The sequence below is a fragment of the Coregonus clupeaformis genome, unplaced genomic scaffold (genome assembly GCF_020615455.1).
Source record: "Coregonus clupeaformis isolate EN_2021a unplaced genomic scaffold, ASM2061545v1 scaf0304, whole genome shotgun sequence".
NCBI lineage: Eukaryota > Metazoa > Chordata > Actinopteri > Salmoniformes > Salmonidae > Coregonus > Coregonus clupeaformis.
Window position 1 is genome coordinate 23,348 of NW_025533759.1, and position 23,479 is coordinate 46,826.

The window sequence follows — 23,479 nt, forward strand, 5'->3', positions numbered from 1 at the left end:
TGCTTGAAGACACCACAGCATGAGAGCATGGGCTCAACACTAATGAAAATGAGTGGGTAGGACTATAGAGGCGCAGGGCCTGACGCAGGAGAAGAGAAGGATCCTCTCTCTAACAGAGCTCTTCACAACTAGGAACCTGATGCCAAGGGCAAGGGCAATCTAAAATATTCTGTCAGAATACTTGAGTTGGAATGAATGTTCAATTACTAACTATATGCCCTATTTCATTTTCTCTGTATGAAGTGCTAACAATGTCTCTATCCAGCTAAACAAGGCGGTAGAGAGTTGGTGTTAAACAACAATTAGAAGGCCTAACACTTGTGAGCATGAATGGCTGACACAGATTCCATGGAGCCTTATGCAGCTACTGTATTCAGTCACAAGAGGGACAGGCCCGTCGGTTATTGTGGGCCGGCCGAAACAGAAGTGTGGCAGGAGTCATTCCCAGCAGGGTGTCTATGTGTGTCTCATCATAGCATAGGGACCCAATGACCATGGAGTCATCTTGCAGGCCCATTAGACTACTATCAGAGTGAATGTCTCTGTGTCCATGTAAACAGAGCGAGCTGGGGTCTATTTGTTTAAAGGATGACCTGCGTCTCTGCTTCTGCCATGCAACGTCAGGGGCCATTGAGCACAGTGTGCAGAGTAGCTCTGTCGTTGTGGCAACACAGTGGGGTCAGGGTCCGAAGCAGTGGTCCCTGGGAGGGTCTGTCTCATAAAGATGACATCAGATTAGTGTTCTAGCGTGGAAGTGAACGCTTGGCCACTACTAGTCTTCATGGAGGGTGGACACAGCAGCATCCTCTGCTCTATCAGACTGGTCATCAGATGGGATCTTGTGTTAGGGCTGAGGATAACAGAGCCGTTAAGCTACTTCAGTTGATGATGGTAGTCATTGGTAGTCACTTTCAGACCTTTTTTCCTTTTCTTTATGAATAACTCATGAATAATTCAGGATCTGTGTGTAGCACATGGCGACCCATGCATGCCGTGAGTCCATAATACCTCCTGTTATTTGTAATAAAACATTTTTTATGTCAAATGTATTAAAGAAATCAAACTGGCAAAATAATCCCCTCAGGCGCTTGTTCAAGCTGTCATGCCTCTGTAGTTCCAAAATAGCGGATTTTTTTTCATCCTGTGGCTTTATAGTAAATGTACTAGCTGCACTAGCACACCTTTTAATGTTCTGCTATGTACCTGCTGACTAGACTAGCCAATCTTACTCGAACCTCTGCCTCCCTGCATGTCCTGGAGTTACCTCAATGTTGTGATAAGGTGCTAACAAATTCAAATGTATTTCTGAGAGCATTCAGGACAGACAAAAAGGAGGCCTGGACTTCCCTCCCCCCAGGTCGGTCAGGGAGACTGAGAAAACCCTTGCATGTGCAATTTGACTTTCCTTCCAGCCGATAGTCAATGTTCAGCAAGAAGGAAGAGGAATGCCAGCCATAGGGCTAAGGGGAGAGAGGCTGTGTGGCTGGGTCCACTCTGGCAGGGATCTGACTGAATATTTAAGGACAGAATCCCAGAGTGGCACATCTTTCATTCTCAGCAACATTGAGGCGAGACTGAGATCAGGGCGCGAGGTTACTGCCCTGGCAGGGAGTCGAACAACATGTCGTAGCATTCCCCACAAATTTGTTTGGGGATTTGGAATGTGTTGGTGTGGAGCCATTCTGTTTCTCTGTTCGTCACACAAAGGGAGAGGGAGGCATGCTGCTACAGGCAAGGGGAGAAGAGGCACCTCTGGGAGGGGGCCTGGCCTGCACCCTTCATCCCCACAGGACAAAATGACGCTCGCCCTCCTCCCCTTCCTCCTCTCACTTTTACACTTTAACCCTGACTCCTCTAATCTCTTCTTTCTACTGCTGCTGTCTGTCTGTCTGTCTCTGGGTGAGTGACGTGTCAGCTCATCTCCATAAAGAGATACAGAGGAACAAGACACTATCTCAGGATAGTATGTATAGACATGAATACTGTAATGTTTCTGGTGCTATCACATTCCACCATTCGCAGTATGTTTAAATTGACATCTAAGCTGTACATAATCCTTTGAGCGATTGATGAGTACAGTGAGGGAGTGAGGGGGTCAGGGATGACCCAGGTAGAGTATTGTGTTACCGCAGCAGGCAGCTCCCTCAGCAGATTCTTCCACAGTGATTACAGCCAGAGAAGTCAAGACACTTTCATGTTGAAAAGCTGTTTACATTCCAGTGCTCCTTTACTCTATCCATTGTTGAACAGGGCATGCTGCCTTGGAGATGAACACAGAACACTCCCAAGGCTTGGCTCCATTTCCAAGGTGACATGGAGCAATGCACGTCATCTGCCTTGGCCTTACTGACTACACTTTTCTTTGATGCTGTATGGAGACTGGGATATGAGTAGTGTACAGATCCTATGATAACTGGGGCAGTGAAAATGAGGACTGAAAAAGCATTACTGACATAAAATACATTTCAAGTAAATGTATGAAATATATACCCATAATAAATACGTAGGATAGAGTATATTGGGAAAGGTCCTTCATCAATGTCATAATATTACCCATGCTGTCAAAATGACCTGTGTTTGTGAGGTGGAAAACTGCATCTCCATAACAGTGAGGGGTAGACAGAAAACAGGACAGACAGAAAACAGGACAGACAGAAAACAGGGACAGACAGAAAACAGGACAGACAGAAAACAGGACAGACAGAAAACAGGACAGACAGAAAACAGGACAGACAGAAAACAGGACAGACAGAAAACAGGACAGACAGAAAAACAGCACAGACAGCAAACAGGAAGACAAAAAGAGGAAAGACAGAAAAGAGGACAGATAAGAAAAAGGAAAGAGGAAGACATAAAACAGGACAGACAGAGTGGAAGACAGAAAACAGCACAGACAGAAAAAGAGACAGAGACACAGGACAGATAGAGACACAGGACAGACAGAAAACAGGACAGACAGAAAACAGGACAAAAAACAGGACAGACATAAAACAGGATAGACAGAAAACAGGACAGAAGAAAACAGGAAAGACAGAAAACAGGAGAGACAGAAAACAGCAGAGATAGAAAACAGGACAGACAGAAAACATACAGACAGAAAACAGACAACAGAAAACAGGACAGACAGCAAAAGAGGACAGACAGAAAATCAGGGACAGACATGAACAGGAGAAGAGGGAAAAGAAAAAAGAGAAGAAAAAAGAAGAACAGAGAAGAGAACAGACAACAGAAAAACAGGACAGACAGAAAACAGGACAGAGACAGAAGAAAGAAAACAGGACAGACAGAAAACAGCACAACAGAAACAGGAAGACAGAAAACAGGACAGACAGAAAACAGGACAGACAGAAAACAGGACAGACAGAGACAGGACAGACAGAAAACAGGAAGACAGAAAACAGGACAGACAGAAAACAGGCCAGACAGAGGCACAGGACAGACAGAGACTGCAGAAGAAAACAGGACAGACAGAGACAGGAAAGACAGAAAACAGGACAGACAGAAAACAGGACAGACAGAAAACAGGACAGACAGAGACACAGAAAGAAACAACAGGGAGAAAGAGAGGAGCATACCTGGCTTGTAAGAGATTCCCGGTGGGAAGAGAAAGCCCTGCTGGGCTGCAGCGGCTGCTGCCAGGGTGCGTTGGTCGTGTGGAAAAATGGGGATCATGAGCGGAGGCATGTGACCCTGGACCTGCTGAACAGAGAGAGAAGCGGAGATCAGAGAGAGGCCTAGCTGAGCTACAGACACAAAGAGCAGCACACTGAGGCAAGCAGGCAGGCAGGGGGAGAGGAGAGGAGAGGGGAGCACAGAGCAGATCACAGCCCGGCCTAACGTGTCCTGACAGGGGGCTCTGCGGCTCTGACGCCCTCGTGTGCTCAGCACAATACCTGGCCCGGCCACGTCTGTTCCAATCCCCCAACACTATTTCACATCGGAACATCAAAGGACCCCGCCGAAGGCATTGTTCACCCCCGAGGGTGTGACACGTGGGAGGCAAAGGAGGAATTGAGGTTACAGGATGTATTTGAGCACCTGTAGAGGGTTGTGCTGGTGTGTACGGTGTGTGTAGAGGTGTGTGTACGGTGTGTGTACGTGTGTGTGGGATGACTGATGGTGAATAAATGAATAGATAACAAGTCTTAGGGTTATAGTGTTGGTGGTGTGGTGAGATGGGAGGTAACCATAACGCTTTATACAGAGATGCACAAACACACAAACAACCAGCTGCCTGACTGACAGGGGAAGATGAGCTCAGATATACAGCCTATGCATAGTTTGGAGGATATAAAATGATAAAAGATGAGATAATAAAGAACCTTTCACTGGGGAAAAAATGAAGGCAGTAAAAGCGCCTGTCTGTTTGTGATATTTCATCTTAACGTCCAGAGCCACCCCTGCCCCCCCCACATACCTACACTGCTCCTCAAACTGTCTAAACTGTTTCAGTCTAACATTATTAACCTTCACCGTCCACGCGGAAGCTGACTCCTGTTCTGACTCTTAGCAAGAGGAGAAAATGGCGGGCTGTGTGGGTGTGAGTGTGTGTGTGGGTAAGGTGGAAGGGTGGGATGACAGGCAGTGTAGTGTGGGGGGTTTGGAATGAGACACATGTTGAGAGCTGAAGCAGGGCCCAATCTGACTGTGATCCTCTGCTTCCTGCCTGCCGGTGATGGGGCTCAGCTAGGCTGTGTTGGGCCTGCAAGGGTTAATCAGCACCGGCCAGCCACTCAGGGGAACCCGCCTGGAAAACGGGTTAACAAAGGTCAGCCCCAAAATAAACACACAGAATGTTTCTCCATTCATCCCTCTTTAAAATCAACTTGCAATAAAAGGTCTCGGTGCAATTACTGCGCAGCATTGGGGCATGAAATCAACCTGCTTCGAGCAATGACTTTTCCCCTACGTTCTAGCTTGAGGTCTGCTTATGATCTCCACTTTTTATTTCGTCTGCTCCCCCTGTGTGCCCTGATCTGGTGCAGCAGTGCTGCTCCCCCACTGCTATATGTCCTCAGGACCACTCTATCGATCTGGCCAGAGGTGCAGAGGTAGATTGGAAAAAAATAAATAATACTTAAGGATTAAAAAGTGAAAGTATAGAAAGTAATTGAAAATGGAAGATAGATTAAATTCGTAAGTGGGGGAGAAAAGTAAGACTGAATAAAAGTATTTTTTATTGGGATTGGTGTTAGGTTTCCAGGTAGAGCGGATGAAAGATGGCCTTAGAATGTAGAGAAATATGGGAAAAGAGCAACAATTAATGTAAAATGAGTTAGAGAGAGACAGGTGAAGGGGTACTGGGGAAAGGGTGGTGTGGAGGTTTGTACTATAAAACCAGATGAAGTATTTTTTAATTATCACTCACGGCAGAGAAAGATTAAGCAGACACTCCCCTCCCGGTGCAGTATTGAGTGTGTTAGTTACCCAGGAAGGTATTAAGTAGTACATACATAAATACAGTAAACTAGCAAAACAAATCACGCTAAAGAAAAAGGGTAGTTAACTGGAAAACGCTCAAGAAGGGAACTATATTAAAATAAGTGAATAACAGTGCTCATATAAAATATAATATAACCATAGCTATAAACTATATACTGATAAATATTTATATATTTATTCGCTGTAAAAAAAAATATCAATTTAGTTTCTAATGAATAATAGAATCTTTGTTCATACAAAAGACTGAAATAAAATGTTTAGGCATGTCGACACTAATTATGTAGGGATACTCAGAGCAGAATAGATTTGTTTAGATATTGATGCCATATAATTGGAATTGAGAGAAAATCTGTATTAAGAAAATACAGTGAACGAGAAATCGAAATTATAATACAAATATCTGAATGTTGCTCAAAAAAACTCGTAAATGAAAAGGGAAATTATCAGGACAAACTGTGTTTATTGAAAGATATACAATAAAGAGATTTACCCAGGCAAGAGTGAAATGTAAAGTGATTGGGGGAAAATAATTTGGGTTTGAATGGCTTGTTTAATAATAGAATTAAATAATAATGTAGAGAAAGGGAAACAAATGAGAAGCTAAAGTGCATCTAATAGTGGAGGGTTTGCCTTCAGCCTGCTCAATTAACACATGGGACGGTAGGGTTGAGCAGACAAGCATATAAAAATATCACTTATTCCTTGAATGGAAAATGAAACGCCAGCTATGAGGATAGTGTTGATAAAATTATAGATCATGCGGCCAGACAAAGATAATTTCAGTGCATATGTTTGTGTGTTTGTGTGCGGCCACCTGTGGAAACCAGAAGAAAGAGTTACCCAAGTATCCATCTGGGTGCCAGAATATTTCTATTGCCAGGATGATCTTGAGGAGTTGATAGAATGAAGTGTCCTCCCCACTCCTGGTGAATACAGCGCATTGCTTACACTTGGCAATGCGCTCTCTTTGTCTGAGCAGTGCTAAGCACTGATAATACCATTTCACGCCATCTGGCCCCAAAGTATTAAAGATATAGGAATGGGTATCTTATGAGGAACAGGTGCATTTGCTCAAGACTGAGGATGGAGGAATAAGGAAGAGATGTAGATAGTAGACAGATAGTTGGCTGGGGCATGTCCCTCTGCCAGCACACACACCAACAGAGGTTTCAGGGGTGAGAGAGCAACTGGAACATGATATAATTAGATGACCTGATGAAGTTGTACAGTCAGTGGCAATCTGTTCTTCAAGAGTTGATAAGAGAAAAATAACTCTAGTGTTAATTAGATTTAACACTGTGAACAAGATCTAAAAGAAACAGAATAAAAAAAATTACACAAACATATTGTGAATATAATAAAAAAGAGACAATAAAGAAAAAAGAAGAATAATAAGTAAGAATCAGCACTAAATAATGGTTTACAGCAGCACAATCCTGGGGTAGCAGGAAAGAGAGAAAAGATAGAATGGTAGATTAATAGACACACTGAGAGTAAGAGACAGGGATCAACATACAGACAAAGACACAAACATGCACGCACACAAACACGCGCATGGAAACAAACACATACAGGTGCAAATGGAGATGTAAATTAGATAGGGTGTAAATTCAGTCGTAGGGTCTTTAGCAGGGCCAGCAGACACCCTGGCAGCACTACCGACCCATTGCCCAGCAGGCCCTCCCACACCCCCCCAAATACTAACACAGTTAATCCTCACCAAGCGTCACTCCGGGGATGCTGTCTTTTCCCCTTTTTAAAGGAGGAGGGGATTTGTTTTAATATTGTAAATTCCCTCAACCTTTGACAAGATGAGATAGAAGACAGAAAAGGAAAGAAAGAAAATGGTGATTTTTTTTCTCACTGTGTTTTCTAAAGTTGGAGTGTGAGAGGAAGTGGGAGTTCAGGCCTGAAATGTCTAAACAGTGTACAGAGGATGTGTTTGGAGGAAATAGTCCTGTATTATCTAGAGGTTTATCTTTATTCATTTGATTTAAAGAGATACCAGAGTATAGGAGTCTAATAAATGACTTGACTGCAGTATTACACTATAAAGCTAAATAGATAATAGGCAGAAAATTGACTAGAAATCACGAAAGGGAGTAAAGGTATAAACCTAAATTTACGTTGTCACTCATCTTTTACATCTTTCCTGAGGAGTTAGAAAATAAATTGGGGATATAGTTTACCAGAGAGAGGACTTGCTCCAGCTGTTAATGTAAGTACTGAGGAGGTGACATGTGTTTTTTTTTTTTTTTTTTTATTTAGAGAATCAAGACTTACAGGAGCAAATTAGGGTTAAGTGCCTTGCTTAAGGGCACACGACTGATTTCACTAGTGGCTTGGGGATTAGAACCAGCTGACCTTGTACTCACTACCATAATGAGTACACACCAAACGCTAAGGAAAGATTTAGGTGATCATTTGAAGGTAAAGCGATCTACAGGATGCTGGCAGCCTTGCTTATCCCACAGAAAGCACTGTAAAGACACCAGACGGTATGTGAACTCAACACCCGGCCTGGCTACTGTGCTGCAGAGAGAGAGAGAGAGAGAGAGCTGTGCGAGTGCTTTCTGGAGCAGCCCAAACCAGGAGGAAAATCACCGAATGGAACCACTCATGGGCTCTAGAGTCTGTGCATTACTTTGTTCTAAGATAACATAAAACAACAAGATCCGCAAGGACACATTACCAATAGTATTTGTAGTTAACCGCACCCCTCCAGGTGAACGACCACGGCTTTAGCACTAATAAAACAGGCTTACACACACACAGAATGATACACTTATAAAGAAACAATGTGGAAGCACAAAAGGGTGCACACACACACACACACACACACACACCCAACAGACCCACACACACAGTCAGTGTAGGTGGCATTGTTATCAGAGTCCTGTGACATTGTGCTCTGTTTGGTGGTCGGTTTAGGTGTGGGATGGTAATCAGGCCAGGGATGATAGGTGAGCAGACTTGATCCTCAGTGTGGAGCTGGGTATTAAGGGTGGTTTTGCTCCACCTCCCCTCCACTCCTCCCAGACTGAGAGAATATTGTTCCCTTTACTCTGAAATGGGAGCCAGATCTACTACAGAGGTAAGGTAGCAACAAAAGGTCCTTGTATGGACACATGAATCAGACCATCCCTCCCCCCCCTCCGGACCTAGACCACATTTAGCAGCAGGAAACACAAACATCGTTGCCAGAAGGACACAGTATTCTATTTGTGAGAAGGTCTGAAAGGGGCTTGAGCAAGAGTTGACTAATAACAAGCGGGCTGCACGCTGCTGCACTTTGACAACAGGGAATGACCGGGAGGGTAGGGTGGGGGTAGTATAAAAAAAAAGTATGCACTCACCTTAACTGTAAGTCAGGGATAAGAGCTGCTAAATGATAAAAAATAAGGTGGGGTCTCCAGTTTATTGAGTAAAGAGAGGGTAAGTGCAGAGGAAGACACTGGGTGAGGTGGGGGGGGAATAAAAGATGATCTACTAATTAAAGAAAAATCATGGAAGTAAGATATGTTAATTGCTGTTAAAAAGGGGCAGACAGCACCCTCCAGCCCAGCCCCTCCCTCCCTGATTTCCCCTGGTTCCAGGCTGGCCTGCAAGAAATCCGCACTGACTGGAGTTGCTAACGTTAATTAGTACATATGACACTGGAAACAATACATTGTCAGTAACTAAATAATAAAGAACTATAGGACATTTAGAAGTGTGATGTTTTAGGTTATGATAGAAAAAGGGTTGAGATTTCAATCATAAAAAAGAATATATGAAAAAGTGTTGGTGAATGTTAAGATGTAGTAAATTGTTAAAGCAGTAAAATGTTAAGAGTAAAAGCAGAAGAATTTAAATCCAGAATAAGGATAATAGATTAAGAGAAATTGTATATTAAGGAAATTTTAGATAATATGAAATGATAATTTATTAATATTTAAAGTAATTAGATTGGTATTGAATATACTCCTCTTACACACACAGAGGTGAACACACACACAGACACACACACACCCACACACCCTCAATAAATTATAGAAATTTAATAAAATTTAACATAATTCAAAAAAATTTGAGATTGATGGATTTTTTTTTTAGGTTCACAATGAAATAGAAGGTAAAAAAAAATGGCTGGTAAACATAAAAGTTTATAAATGGCCAAATCATGGGGAACCTCAAACAGCAGGGATAATGAGAGGAGAAGATGCAAACATACATAAACAAACCACAAGTGAGTCGGACCAGCATCATTATCCGCATATACATCCGCTCTATGGGAATGGGAATAAAAATGCCTCTGATATTGAGGGGGGGGAGGGAGTTAAAGAGGGCTGAACGGCTAGTAGATAGCCCACCATAACCATGCGGAACAGGCTGGGGGGAGTGAGGAATAGAAGGACGAAATTGGAAAAATGTGAAATAGTTGGCATATGCGGAAATCCTCAACCTCAATACGTTAGAAGCAATTGAGGGGCAGGAAACACACATGCTCCACGTAGTATTTTATATTGAATTATTTATCTTGAATTTCACGGGAAGTCATCACTCTGCAAAAATATAGATGTAAGAAATTTGAATTTCAGTAATTCATATTTAAAAAACAGATATTTATTATTTTGAAACATCTATCTTAGTGAAGATATAAGAACATAATTTCTGCAATAACCTCACCATTGTGGAGAGACTGGGTGGGAGACTGAGCGGAGTTGGAGTGAGTTTAAAAGAGAATTGTAGGATGGAGGGTAGAGAGCTGGCTGGCTGGTGGGGAACACCCTAATCCAAAATGCATGTAATGAGTGGCTGGCTCCGGGCTGGAGGGTAGGGTGGAAGAGGCAGGGGAGGACTTCTTCTTCCTCCTGTCCTCCTCGCTCACCATAATGACCCGCTACAATTGCTCCGCGTGGGTGGGAAAAAGGTCAGCAGAAACACATTAGATTATAAAATGATGATGCCGAGATTAAAAAGTAAATATGTGAACGAGTGAGGCAAGAATCGAGAAAACCTAAAAACAAAACAATTTGTGGAAAACGGTGAGGAAGAAAATTGTGTTGGGGGGAATATGGATACTCCTCTAAAAAAAAAAAGTTTTTTTTTGTGCGCCGCCATGGGTGAAGGTATGACACCCCGGCCCTAAGAAAATACGGGGGGAAAAAAAACCAAGGAGGCGAGGGTGGAGAGCAAAAAGAAAAAAAGAAATTAGCAGGGAAAAGAATAAGAGAGAAAAAAAAATAAATACAACTGAGACTTAAAATTGGACTAGGAAGGATTGTGGGGAGCAGTTGAGTTGGGAAATATAAAAAAGGTGCTTATAATGATATTCAGAGGGTAATAAACGGTTATATGCATGGTAGTTATGGTTGGAAACACGTGAGTATCAGTAAATGAGCTGTAAAGTGCCTAGAGAAGATTTAGCAGTATTGTTTAAGAGCTGACTAGGTTCAAGCCGATGAGATGCACTATCAAGTGATCTGCTGTTTGTGTTGATTATGTGTACATAAAAAAACATGATAGGAGAGTTTCTGTCTGATGAGGCTGCAGGGTTGGAAAACACAATCCCAGTGCTTGCTGGAAATCCCAGGTGATAATTAGGACAGACACAGGGGTGACTTTACAGATTTAAAACTAGAAGCCTTTGCCAGATGTAATTAAAGCTTAAAGGAGTGGGGAACATAAAGACGATTGTGAAATTACAAGACTAGGAGATGTTGTGTATTAAGACATTAAGAAGCTGGAGGAGAGAAGAATACATCACCGCAAAGAGTTCCAAGTATACGTGTCGAGCACAACTACGGTTGTGATGGAGGAGGCATAGAATAAAATGGATGTATTTTTAACGTAGCACTCTCAAAGTACATAATAAGCTATAGGGCAGGTAAATGAGGAAAGAAGGGTCTAATGCAATAATAAGAACAAAAGTGTGTTTAAAAACGAAGAGTAGGAAGCGAAAGATTTCAGCGGGGCAAGAGAACTAGGACCGAAATTGTCCTAGATAGCCTGGACTGTTTATACTGAAATGCAATACTTGGGGTTAAAGCCATGAGCATATCCAAGTAATCTGTAGCTTACAAAAATCACAGATTGCTGAGGTTGTATTATTAAGCTTTAAAGGGGAAATTGTTAAATTGCATACGACTTGTTAACGTCAGCATTTCTTCTGCCGACAGGCAGTACATTGAAAATTTAGATGATCCCTCCACAAACAAAATATTTGATTAAATATATTAAATACAGGTAATGAGTTGGGACAACTTATTAGTCTTGCAGGAAAAAGATGAGATGTATGGGGGATCAGAGATTGGGCCTGGGCCCAAATGATCTGTTTGTTATAGGAATCTACACTGCTACTACTTAAAGAAAAAAATTATTTTATAATGTTAGCAGCACATCTATTGACAATTGGGGAACTTACACATTCTTGAATGATTAATAAGAGTCTCTTAGAATGAGGTAAGACTGCATGCTTGAAAAAAAAGCAAAAAGCGGTCCAGCAGCCATTGTGAATATTGAAATCATTTTAAATATTATATTATGTGGTAGCAGGTGGTTCAGCTAAAATGTTACAAATAAAATGTTGGGGGAATTACGGTATTGTGTAGATTAGTGTTATGTGTGAAATTAGGGTGACGGGAAGGAACCTGTTTCAAAAAAAATAGAGGATTTAGGAGAGTATGACATGGACCACTGGTGGAAGTGTAAAAACTGTAGCCAGATCATACAAACAAGACTCACAAGATTTCACTAGAAGTAGAAGGATAATGTTAAGAATTTGGGGACAGAGACACACTAACAGAGACATCCACCACACTGCTGGCAGAAGATGGAGCTGTACCACAAGAAGCAGAAATAGACAGACAGACAGATAAAATAGACAGACAGACAGACAGACAGTGGCAGGCAGGCAGGCAGGCATGGTAGACAGAATCTTTGAGACAGACAGACAGACAGACAGACAGACAGACAGAAGAGAAAGAGATAGACAGACATTCGGGACAGACAGACAGAGCATGATTCAGAAAGACATGTAGACAGACAGACAGAAGGAGAGATAGAGTCAGTGTGCCCATATAGAGGGGGAGAGGGATTGCTGCCTTTGCTCAAAAACTAATGTGTGTGTGACACAAAGGGTTCTGTGCCTAAATTAGTGAAGGGTCCTATTGCCTGGGTGGTGACAGGACCCGCTTTTAGAGTTCGTGAATTTCATCAGCTTGGTAACACTGGGACATTGAGGAGTCCGGAAAATCTGTTCGTAAGCAAGGCTGTTAGTCTTTGATTCAAAGACAAAGAAAGACAGAGAAAGACTGGTAGGTTAAAAAAGAATATGATTATTCTAGGAATTTGTGGAAATAAGAATAAATTGTAAGAGAGATTAAATAAAGAGTATCTGCAGAAATGAATATAAACTATGAGAAGAACGTTTCACGTTAACTCAACTGTATGCCAATTTGAGCCTTTAAATTGCAAAAAAAAAATGAAAACCGGGATAAGGAAATGGAGAGGAAGGATTAGAAAATGTTAAACCCAATATTTTTCAAAAATAAAAACTTAGGGTGGCCAGCGCGATGATGGGGTGGGACAAGCCGTAAGAAAGACATAAGAATCAGGCCCTCGCTAGCTCTTGAGCAGGGGAATGTTGTGGAAAGGCCCCGGAAGTAGAGCCCAATGTTTTTTCTCTGTTAACACCATATTGAATAAACACACAAACACATAGAGCACATATGTAATAATAAATAAAAGAATATAAAATAGAAGGCACCTACATATGACACAAGTTCAAAGGTGTGGTGTGGTGTGTGAAAAACAAATGTGAAAAATTGGGAACTGTTGCAGAAACTATAAATCTTTGAGAAGTCTATGCCACTTCTCCACACATTAAAACCACATGTGAGGGAAATTTTTTGAGAGGAAATTTCGAACATAAGAACAACTTCTTTAAAGCCAAATAACGCAGTAGAGAAGACTGTTGTGCTCTTGGGAGATGCTATGGGTGAAAAATATATGGGGAGGAAATAATATTTGATTAATTAGATGTTTTATTGGGTGCATCTTTAAGAAACAGACTGAAATGTAATAGTTCAATTTAAAAACAAAAACAGTCAAATAGAAAAGATATCTAAGAAAATAATTATTATATAAAGGAATTAAATAGGAATTGAGCCAGAGGGATAAATAGAGATGAATGAAGTGTAGAGTGACTCAAAATGAGTGGATCAGTGGAACCGTAGGGGGTGGGGAGGCTTGGGGAGAAGAGGTTTGAAAGCGGAAGACAGCTACGTGGGAGGTTAAAGCAGGAGAAAAGGACATGACCTGGCCACTGATGAAGGAGGGATTAAAATGGGTGAACCAACAATGGCCATAGAAAACCAGCTTTAGTAGATAGTTATATACTGTTAAAACATGAGAATAAGCCAAGAGATAAAACATATTATTATTTATGGATTGGTTCTGGCATTGGTAAAAAGACACGATTGAAACTGGACCTAATTAGGTTTTTGGAAAATTACCAATGTTTTAACCTTTATGTGTAAGATAAAGTTCAGTCTTTTCAGGGAATATTTATTATCTTGTGCGTGTGTGTGTACTTGCGACTGTATCAGAGCTCATCCTTCAGGAATGCATGGGATTGCTAAAGCCATCCCCATGCGCAGGAGATACACGGCAGCTCTGAAGCTTGAGAGATTGGGTGTGCAGAGAATTTAACTGGCCTGGATTCAGGGAGAGCTTTGAGGGCAGAGGGGCTGGTGGGGATGGGGGGGGGGGGATAGGGGCTGGTGGGGGATTGGTGGGGATGGGGGGCTGAGGGCGGAGGAAAGGACAGCAAACTGTAGCCGAAGATGACTCCATCACAGCAGCAAAAGCCCCCCAGCCCCCCACCCCTTGACACCATCACAACCTCAGAGATGGGCCCTGTGGGCAAGAGGAGCAGATCAAACAAACACCCAAATACAACAAAGATGAGTGGAGGACTGGGGGATAAATGAAGATAGAGAACACTAATAAAATCCACATGAAAAAATATCATAGAAACATGAGTTTGGAAACAATAAAGTACCACCATTTTATTAACCACTTCCAAGACTGCTACCATGTTGCTAATATATGGCTGTGCTGCCATTTACCTACATAATTACAGAAAGCCATATGAAAGACTCAGCCTTGGGCTCTGTCACTAAAATAAACGGATTTAAGTTATTGGGGAGGAATAAAAAGTGGTGAAGAAAAAGTAATCAGAGTGCGGTCGATGGGAAATTGATGCAGAGGTAAAAAGAGAACATGAGAACTGGTTCTGCTTTTCTGTCTCCTTTGACTTATTACTTGATGACTTTCTTAAGTAAGAAACACATGCTCTGTTACGGATCAGATTTACTTCAACATTTTGCTTTTAATTGTCACAAGCCTCTCAGTTGATTCCCTAACGTGTTTATCAAGTTTAATACTTGATTCACATAACAGTAATCCTCTCCCTGGACCGGAATTAGTTTAACAACAACAAGGGGACGGCTAGAGGAATAGAAAACGAGAGTTTGGAAAAAAACACAGAGCCTTGAGCTTTAAACTTCTGATAAGTCCCTAACGCCTCGTAATCAGGGAAACATCTGTATCTTAAACAAGTGACATTGTAACCCGAAGGACAAAGACTCAATCTTTCTCCCTCCTCTAAGTAGAACTGGATGAAAAGAGAGAAGGCCGACAAAAGGAGGACTCGATTAAATTGGACCGGCCTGGTTCCAGACCACGCAGCTGTTTCTGCACTCCCTCCCTCCTCCCTCCCTCCCTCCCTCAAAGAAAAACCCCTGAAAGTGCATGGCGTACCAGGGAGGTGTCCAGTTACAGTCCTGGTGTTTTTATTTGGACTCCTCCGGTCTGGTTTACAGCCCCACTGATGTGATCAGTTACATCATCAATATGGGACCACAATCTGAAGCGCTTTCCCCCTGGAGCCAAACCAGAAGCACTTTGATGGCAAGGAGGAGGAGAGATCTCTGGTAAAGTCCACTGTTCTCCCATAGCTAACAGCAGTGGGTAACCCAATCCTCGAGAAGCTTTACACTGAACGAAAAGTCTGCAACATGGGCTGGGAAGCTTGTTTAGAGTTCAATTACTCAAATTGTTATGAGACAGAGATAAATTTAGTAGAGCGGGACTCTAATGAAAGCAGAGTGCCGCCAAGGTGCTCGTACCTCAGCCCTGCCCCTGCCTCATCCTCCCTCATCTCTCCCTCGTCCCTCTGGTTGGCTAAGTCTTCGAGCGCCAGACCAGCGCCCACAACAGACAGAGTAAAACTGGGTCACTGAGGGAAAAAAATGTAAAAGTAAGCATTAAAGGACTTGTGGTAGGATAAACAAAATGTCTTGAACATGATCAAACTGATTGGAAGGTACGAGTAATCGCTTGATAAGGGTCCGGGTGAGGCTTGTAAACAAGCAGATAGACCGAGGAGCAGCGGAGTATAAATAGCAGGTCTCTTTTGTTAATTGTAGATATAGTGGTGTTTCATCTAGATAGACCGGCTATCACAAGAGTCTGGGGAAAGCTGCCTTGGCTGGAAGACAGATCTATACATCTGAAGTGCCTCTCTATCTGTTTGAAATAGATCCATACACTTTCAGTACCTCCCCAAGTCTGGTGGAAGAGATATAACACCTCCTCCAGAACTGCTCATCAAGGGGAATTTCCAGGTAGAACATTAGTCTTTAACCACAAAATGTGTGGAGTGTGGACCTGTCAAAGTATGACAGATGTGTTGTGGTGGTGGTCAAGAAACAGGAGAGAGTCCTTATTAAGGGGCTTGGTCCCAGGGCATAGTGCTTCATTCTGAGCATGTATGGGCTGGTGACAAACTGAATGATATGTTCTGAGAGAGCAGAGTGAGTTCCTCTTTAGTGGAGTGATGGGAGTCATTTCTCACAAACACTGTGGACAGTGAGTTGTGGAAGCACTGAAAGGGCTCTCTGCTTTCTCTCCAGAGGAGCAGACATCACAGTGGCCTTTCTCTGGGAAGGCACTTGAAGGATTTATAGGCCCAGTTTAAATCCTGCTTCATTGTGCTTAATATAAAAATCCAGTGGGGTTTGCTTTTCTATTTTGCCTACATGATCATACACAAGGACTCTGTGAACTGGGAGAGCTGGAGAGTGGGAGAGAAAGGGGGGGAGAGGGGATCTAGAATCCACTCCACCATTCAACAACAACTACTTAGAGGGACAGATCTTCAAACAGGGAAACATGCTTCTAAAGTTTATTTCAAAGTATAGAACTGATAAAAGCCATTTGTGAGGTGAACATTAGGGGATAATTATGTTTGAATGATCCTCCTCAGAAACAGAGATGCGAGATTGGGCAGACATGAAGAGAGAGAGAGAGAGAGAGAGAGAGAGGAGGAAGAGAGAGAGAGGAAAGCAGGGTGAAAAGGCATAGAGTGCAGATGAAGAGACAAGACAAAGACATGAGTGCGGAGAGGAGGGAAGAAGAAGAGAGAGAGGGCAGAGAGAGAGAGAGAGAGAGTGAAGTGTGTGTTGATTGTGAGTGTGTGTTGTTAGTTAAGAGTGGTAGTGATGATATAAGATAGAGCGAGGAGGATAGAACGTGTGTAGGAGTTTGAGTTAGTAGTGAGTGTGTGTTGGTTGTGAGTGTGTAGTGGTAAGGGTGGGTGGAACAGAAAAAGACTGCTCTGAATTGAGACCCACCTAAGTTTTCAGACTGGCCATGGGGCAACGGACTTGACTACAGCCAACACAATTACCGACCCCCTAAAGAGTCCAGCCCAGCCCTAGCCAGCCTGTCTGTCCAACACTCAGCATGGGTGGTCCCTAACCTGACCACACTGTACTGTTGCGCCCTCCATAACACACATGCCCAACACTCCCCCACATACACATCCCACACACTGTCACTCCCTCTCTCCTCTCCTCCTGCAACATCTCATGCCATTTTTTCTTTCTTTCTTTCAGCAAATATGTCATGTTTATTTATGGTGCCCTCGTTACATTTTCTTGGTTTGTGTCTCGTGTGAATACTTAACCCCCTCCTCCCCATTTACATTTTTCTCAATTTCCATAATTACTTAAGGAGAAAAGAACACAATCCCACTTTGGAGAGAAAATGCACAGCAATGACCACCACCGTATACACTGACATTACTCCAATAAAACCTTCATTTTCAATCTGAGCTGAGCATAAAAGCAGAGCTATTCTAAGTGCACCTTTATAAATATATAAAGTAAATGAACAAACATTTGTAGGACTTTAACAGACTGTATAAACAAACTTATTCTTCCACCAAAAACAGTATCTCCCTTAAACACCACATTGAGGTGAGAACAAGGCTCTTCCCCTCACTAACAATATGCTGTGAACTGTAGCGGTGCTGTCAAAAGGCCTGCCACGTCACTCAACTGGGATGGTATCATTTCAAGGCAGCATTTACCAGCCTCTTTCATGTCACCCTCCACCCTCAGGCACTTCTCTCTACCAGCAGCATGCGTTATTTCGTGTGCATTACTCTCTTCTCTCCATCTTTGTTAATTAGGATGTGATAATTATTCCCCTCCATCTTTACCCCTCCCAATTACCGATGGCCAATTATCATGTGATGTGAATGACGACTGTAAGAAAGTGACAGAAGAATGAAAGCGAGAGATATCAAAAAAGAGAAAGGAAGAATGCGATGGAAGAAAGATAAAGAAAGACAGTAAAGTACCAGTGTTGAGCTGTAAAAACTCTTAAAGTGGATATTGGGATTATATTATACGGTGGTATGTAAAGTAGTATTGTAATATCTGTCAGATAGAAACCTATGAGATTTGACATGTGGCCTGTGGTGAGGTGTAGCTGGGTAAGGAAAGGCCCAGTGAGGAGGGTGGGAGGTGGGGGAACACATGAACAAACCACTGACTGAATCTGCTGCTGGGATATTGATTTTGTGCTGCTGCTGCAGGGGGGCTGCTGTTGTCTGGCAATCTGTAGATGAACACCAGAGAAGAAGAGTCACAACAGTCGAAACATGTTCCTTTAATCTCTCAGAGTACAGTAATGCTTATACCACTCAACCAGGCCGAGGACTGACATCAACTGACACTAAGGAAAACATGACAGCACTGTAACTGCAGGACAGTATTTGCAAACAAGACGTCATGGTGATCTGAGCCCATTACAACATATCACCACCTGCCTAAAGACGGTAGAAGTCAACAGTGGCCTTCAGCATTAGCTGAAAGTATACCAGAGCTGTGGAGTTTTGTGGTATTGCTGGCTAGTGGTGCTTGGCTAGGAGGGCTGTGATGGGCAGTGCGAGATGGAAGCAGAGAGGGAGAGATTGGCGTGTTTACGATGGTGGTAACTGGTGTGGGGCTGAGCTGGGCTGTGCGGGCGGGCCAGGCTGGAGTAGGAGTGTTCTGTCAGACTCCTATCCCTCTCGTCTGAGTGGCACTGCATCTGCGTGAACAGGGCCCCCATATCAAGCCTCTCTGTCTAACTTCACACTCGCTTCATTGAGCATGACAACCTAGTTTTAAGTGTCTATTCAGTTTTCATTTCAAATATAATTACAAAGTGTTCACTGCTAAGATATCACTCGTCTGCAAATGTGTCAGGATTAATTTGTCTGGCTTCTTCACAGTGTCAACAGTTAATTACTGTGTCGTGTCTGGGTGGCTAAATGGCGTTCTAACTCTGGGCCGGCTCTCTCATCTTCTCCCCACTATTTCACCTTACTGTGTTTCTCCATTGGGGGATAGACAGATCTGCTGTCTCTCATACATGATGACAAAACATGCAAATATGTAATCATTATATAATTTATTAATATCAACATAGCATACCATGGAACACCCTTCTTCATAATATTGTGATTTCACATATGGAAGAAAACAAAAAAAACAAATTTAGTTTATAGTAAAGATGATTGAACAATAGCATGATTGAGCGGTATACAGTACTGTATAAAAAATCAGGTATTAAGCCTTTACAGTTACATTAGCACATGCAGGAGTGAAAGCTGTGGAAGGCTAACTGTAAGTGTAGGCTATACTCCAGAGCTGATAATTTACTCTTGGCCATTAGGAGGCTTGGTGATAATAAAACCGCCGCCAGTGTGGACAGATCCATCCATATTTCCAACCAGACATTAACATAGTTCATGGGCTGCTAATTTACTGATTTGTACAATATACCTCATTTGGCTGATTTGTGCCTCCCCTTCCTAACGCCCAGGGAGGATTGTTCTAATAAGCTCTATTTACAAAGATATGAAAGGGACCTCCAATGTTTAATATCATGTTTAATTCACATATCCACTATAATGTGTATACAAGTCATAATAACATTTTCTCAACACACAGCATAAATGTGGGTGAGAGAGCATGGCGAGCACTTAGATAGAAATACTCAAGAAGCTATTATACGGTAAAAATAAAAACATCCCTATTCAATCTAATATTATTTCAAATTCCTACTAAGTAATGACACTTTATTGGCATATTTTGGCAATAAAGTTTTTCTGATAATGAATCAATAGAGGTTAAGGGACTTTTTATGCATTTTAGTAAAGGGGAATATGTGGAAGTGGTAGAGAGCGCGAGAGAGAGAGAAAGAGAGAGAGAGAGAGAAAGAGAGAAAGAGATAGAGAGAGAGAGAGAGAGAGAGAGGGGGGGGGAGAGAAGAGAAAGAGAGAGTGAGAGAGAGATGAGAGAGAGAGAGAGAGAGTCGCGGGAGAGAAAGAGAGAGAAAGAGAGGGAGAGATAGAGAGAGAGAGAGATAGAGACGAGAGAGAGAGACGAGATAAGAAAAAGAGAAGAGAGAGAAAAAAAAAACAGGAGACAGGACAGAGGCAGGAACAGAGCCAACAAACATACAACAGTGTGTTCTTACCTGTTCCTGCTGCTGGCGAAGCCAGCTCCCTTTGCTGCCTCTGTTTCTCCATCTGTGAAGCAGCCAGCTTCTTCTGCTCATCGTGGGCGGCAGGAGCTGCTCTCTCCAGGCTGATCAGCTGAGTGATCATTGTGCTCAGCTGGTGCTCCCTTCTCTGCCAGGCTCTGGAGTACACCTGGAGGGGAACAGGGTCATAGAAAGGTTAGAGGTCAGCGGGGTGATCATGGTGAAGGGGTGTCAGGAGGAGATGGACACACAGTACACACGTGTACTATAGAGAGAATACCCTTGAGCACACACACGGACAGAACAGATACAGTTACAAACACGAGAAGAACATCTATGAAGAACCAAAAAACAGAGCTTTTTCTAGGCTTCTACAGTATGTGGGATCTAATTTCAATGAGATGAAAATAAACACATAACATGTTTTATTGTACTATTCTATTAATCTATTTATCAACATCACAAATACTTGGCCATGTCAAAAGAAAGCTCTACTGTCACCACGCCAGCCTTGCTGGCTGCCACTGACACAGTGAATGTCTTCATGGACAGTACCTAAGGTCACAGCCCTGGGTTGTCAATTTTAGCTGCTCACAGCTTCACAGAGGGTGAGAGAAAAGGGGCAGGGATGGATTGTTCCCTGGGAATAAGGAGATCTGTTGGGGGCTGGTGGTGGTTGTGGGCTGATGGGGGCTGATGGGTGTTGTGGGGGTGATGGGAGTTGTGGGGGGCTGATGGGGGGGTTGTGGGGTGCTGATGGGGGCTGATGGGGGTTGTGGGGGCTGATGGGGTTGTGGGGGCTGATGGGGGGGTTGGGGGGGGGGGCTGATGGGGTGTGGTGGCTGATTGGGGGTTGTGTGGGGCTGATGGGGTGTGGTGGCTGATGGGGTGTGGTGGCTGATGGGGGTTGTGGGGGCTGATGGGGGTTGTGGGGGCTGATGGGATGGGTTGGGGCTGATGGGGCTGATGGGGGTTGTGAGGCCTGATGGGGTTGTGGGGTGTTGGGAGTTGTGGGGGCTGATGGGGGAGTTGCGGTGCTGATGAGGGCTGATGGGGGTTGTGGGGGGCTGATGGGGTTGCGGGGGCTGATGGGGGTTGTGGGGACTGATGGGGGGTTGGGGGGGGCTGATGGGGGTTGTGGGGCTGATGGGGTTGTGGGGGGCTGATGGGGGTTGTGGGGGACTGATGGGGGTGTGGTGGCTGATGGGGGTTGTGGGGGGGGCTGATGGGGGTTGTGGGTGATGGGGGGCTGATGGGGGCTGATGGGGGGCTGTGAGGGCTGATGGGGGTGTGGGGTGCTATGAGGGCTGATGAGGGTTGTGGGGGCTGATGGGGGTTGTGGGGGCTGATGGGGGTTGTGGGGACTGATGGGGGTTGTGGGGGGCTGATGGGGGTTGTGGGGGCTGATGGGGTTGTGGGGGGCTGGTGGGGGTTGTGGGGGACTGATGGGGTGTGGTGGCTGATGGGGGGTTGTGGGGGGCTGATGGGGGTTGTGGGGCTGATGGGGGCTGATGGGGGCTGTGAGGGCTGATGGGGGGGTGTGGGGGCTGATGGGGTTGTGGGGGCTGAGGGGAGGGTGGGGGGCTTGATGGGGGCTGATTGGTGTTGTGGGGGGATGATGGGGTTGTGGGGCTGATGGGGGGTTGGGGGGCTGATGGGAGTTGTGGGGCTGATGGGGATTGGGGGGCTGATGGAGGTTGTGGGGCTGATGGAGGTTGTGGAGGCTGATGGGGTTGTGGGGGCTGATGGGAGTTGTGGGGGCTGATGGCGCCAAAGTCACACCCATAGCATCCGACAGCAGCCAGTCGTCTCAGTCTTCTTCCTCTGTCCACACCACTAGCTCATGTAGCGAGATGCTTGCCACTGTCTCTAATGACTCAACAACTCTCTTCCTCCTCTCCCCGTCCTCCTCCTCCTCTAATTAGGGAGGAGCAGACCAGACACCTCCCACACTCACATCCATCTCTCTCTCTAAGAGGGTCACTGCAGGTGAGCTACTCCACTGCATCCTCCTGACAAGTGAAAACACATAGCAACACCAACTAGACTGCTGCCCTAAATACACACAGCTACTGGAAACAAAGAGAGGCATTTCCATAAACAAGAGGAGAGAGAGGAGTCATGTTTCTCCTGGGTGATGGATAATTACTACATCACCCTAACAGGTGCCACGACTCCTAGACACACCCACAACACTACGTCCCAAAGCTGTCCAAAGGTGATGCAAATTATTGTAAGCAGTTAATAAGAGCAAATGGTTCGAGCGTTGGGCAAGGACAATGGTGAACACAGCCCTGGTGAGGATGTGTGTCTCCTCTCCACCAGACACGTGTCCTAGTTCAGCGTCCGTGATGGAGAGCATCTCCACTGCACTGCTCTGCTCTGTACCTTCGCCTAATCAATGCTAATGATCCTCCCTATTGACTTACACAGCCAACATAATTGCCAGTGAGAGGCTGGACAGTAACTCTCTCTCCTCTACTGCACTCCTCTGTGACAAGCGGAGGTTGGAGCTACGCACGGTGGAGAGAGAGCGCTGAGAGTGAGAGAAAGAGAAGAGAGAGAGAGAGAAGGAGAGAAAGAGAGAGAAATTAAAAGAGAAAGAGAGAGAGAAAGAGAAAGACAAAGAGAAAGAGAAAGAGAAAGAGAAAGAGAAAGAGAAAGAGAAAGAGAAAGAGAAAGAGAGAGAGAGAAAGCGAAAGAGAAAGAGAGAGAAAGAGAGAGAGAGAAAGAGAGAAGGAGGAGTGGGAGAGAGAGTAAGAAAAGAGTGACTAAAGCAGAACAACAGAGAGAGAGAGACTGAAAGAGAGAAGGGTAAAGGACAGATAACAGTACAGTAAAGTCTGGCTGGGGGCCAGAGGGATTGAGAGGGAGCTGAATTCTTTCTTTCCTGGGTGTCTTCCTCTATCCTTTGGACACATCTGTCTTGAGTTTCTCCCAGGGCTCCCCGGGGCCCTCTCCACTCCAACTATTTTAATTTGACTAAACACCTGATTTATTTTATCTCTCCGATGAGGAAGGCCATTTGTCTTAATAGGGCCTGTCAACCTCCAGAACCCATTCAGGGCAATTTACTGGCAGCCTTGCCTAGCACTGCTTGCCGCAATGGAAGAGAGCTGCAATTCTCCATTTATCCTCTTCAGAAAAAGCACCTAAAAGCTGTACTATT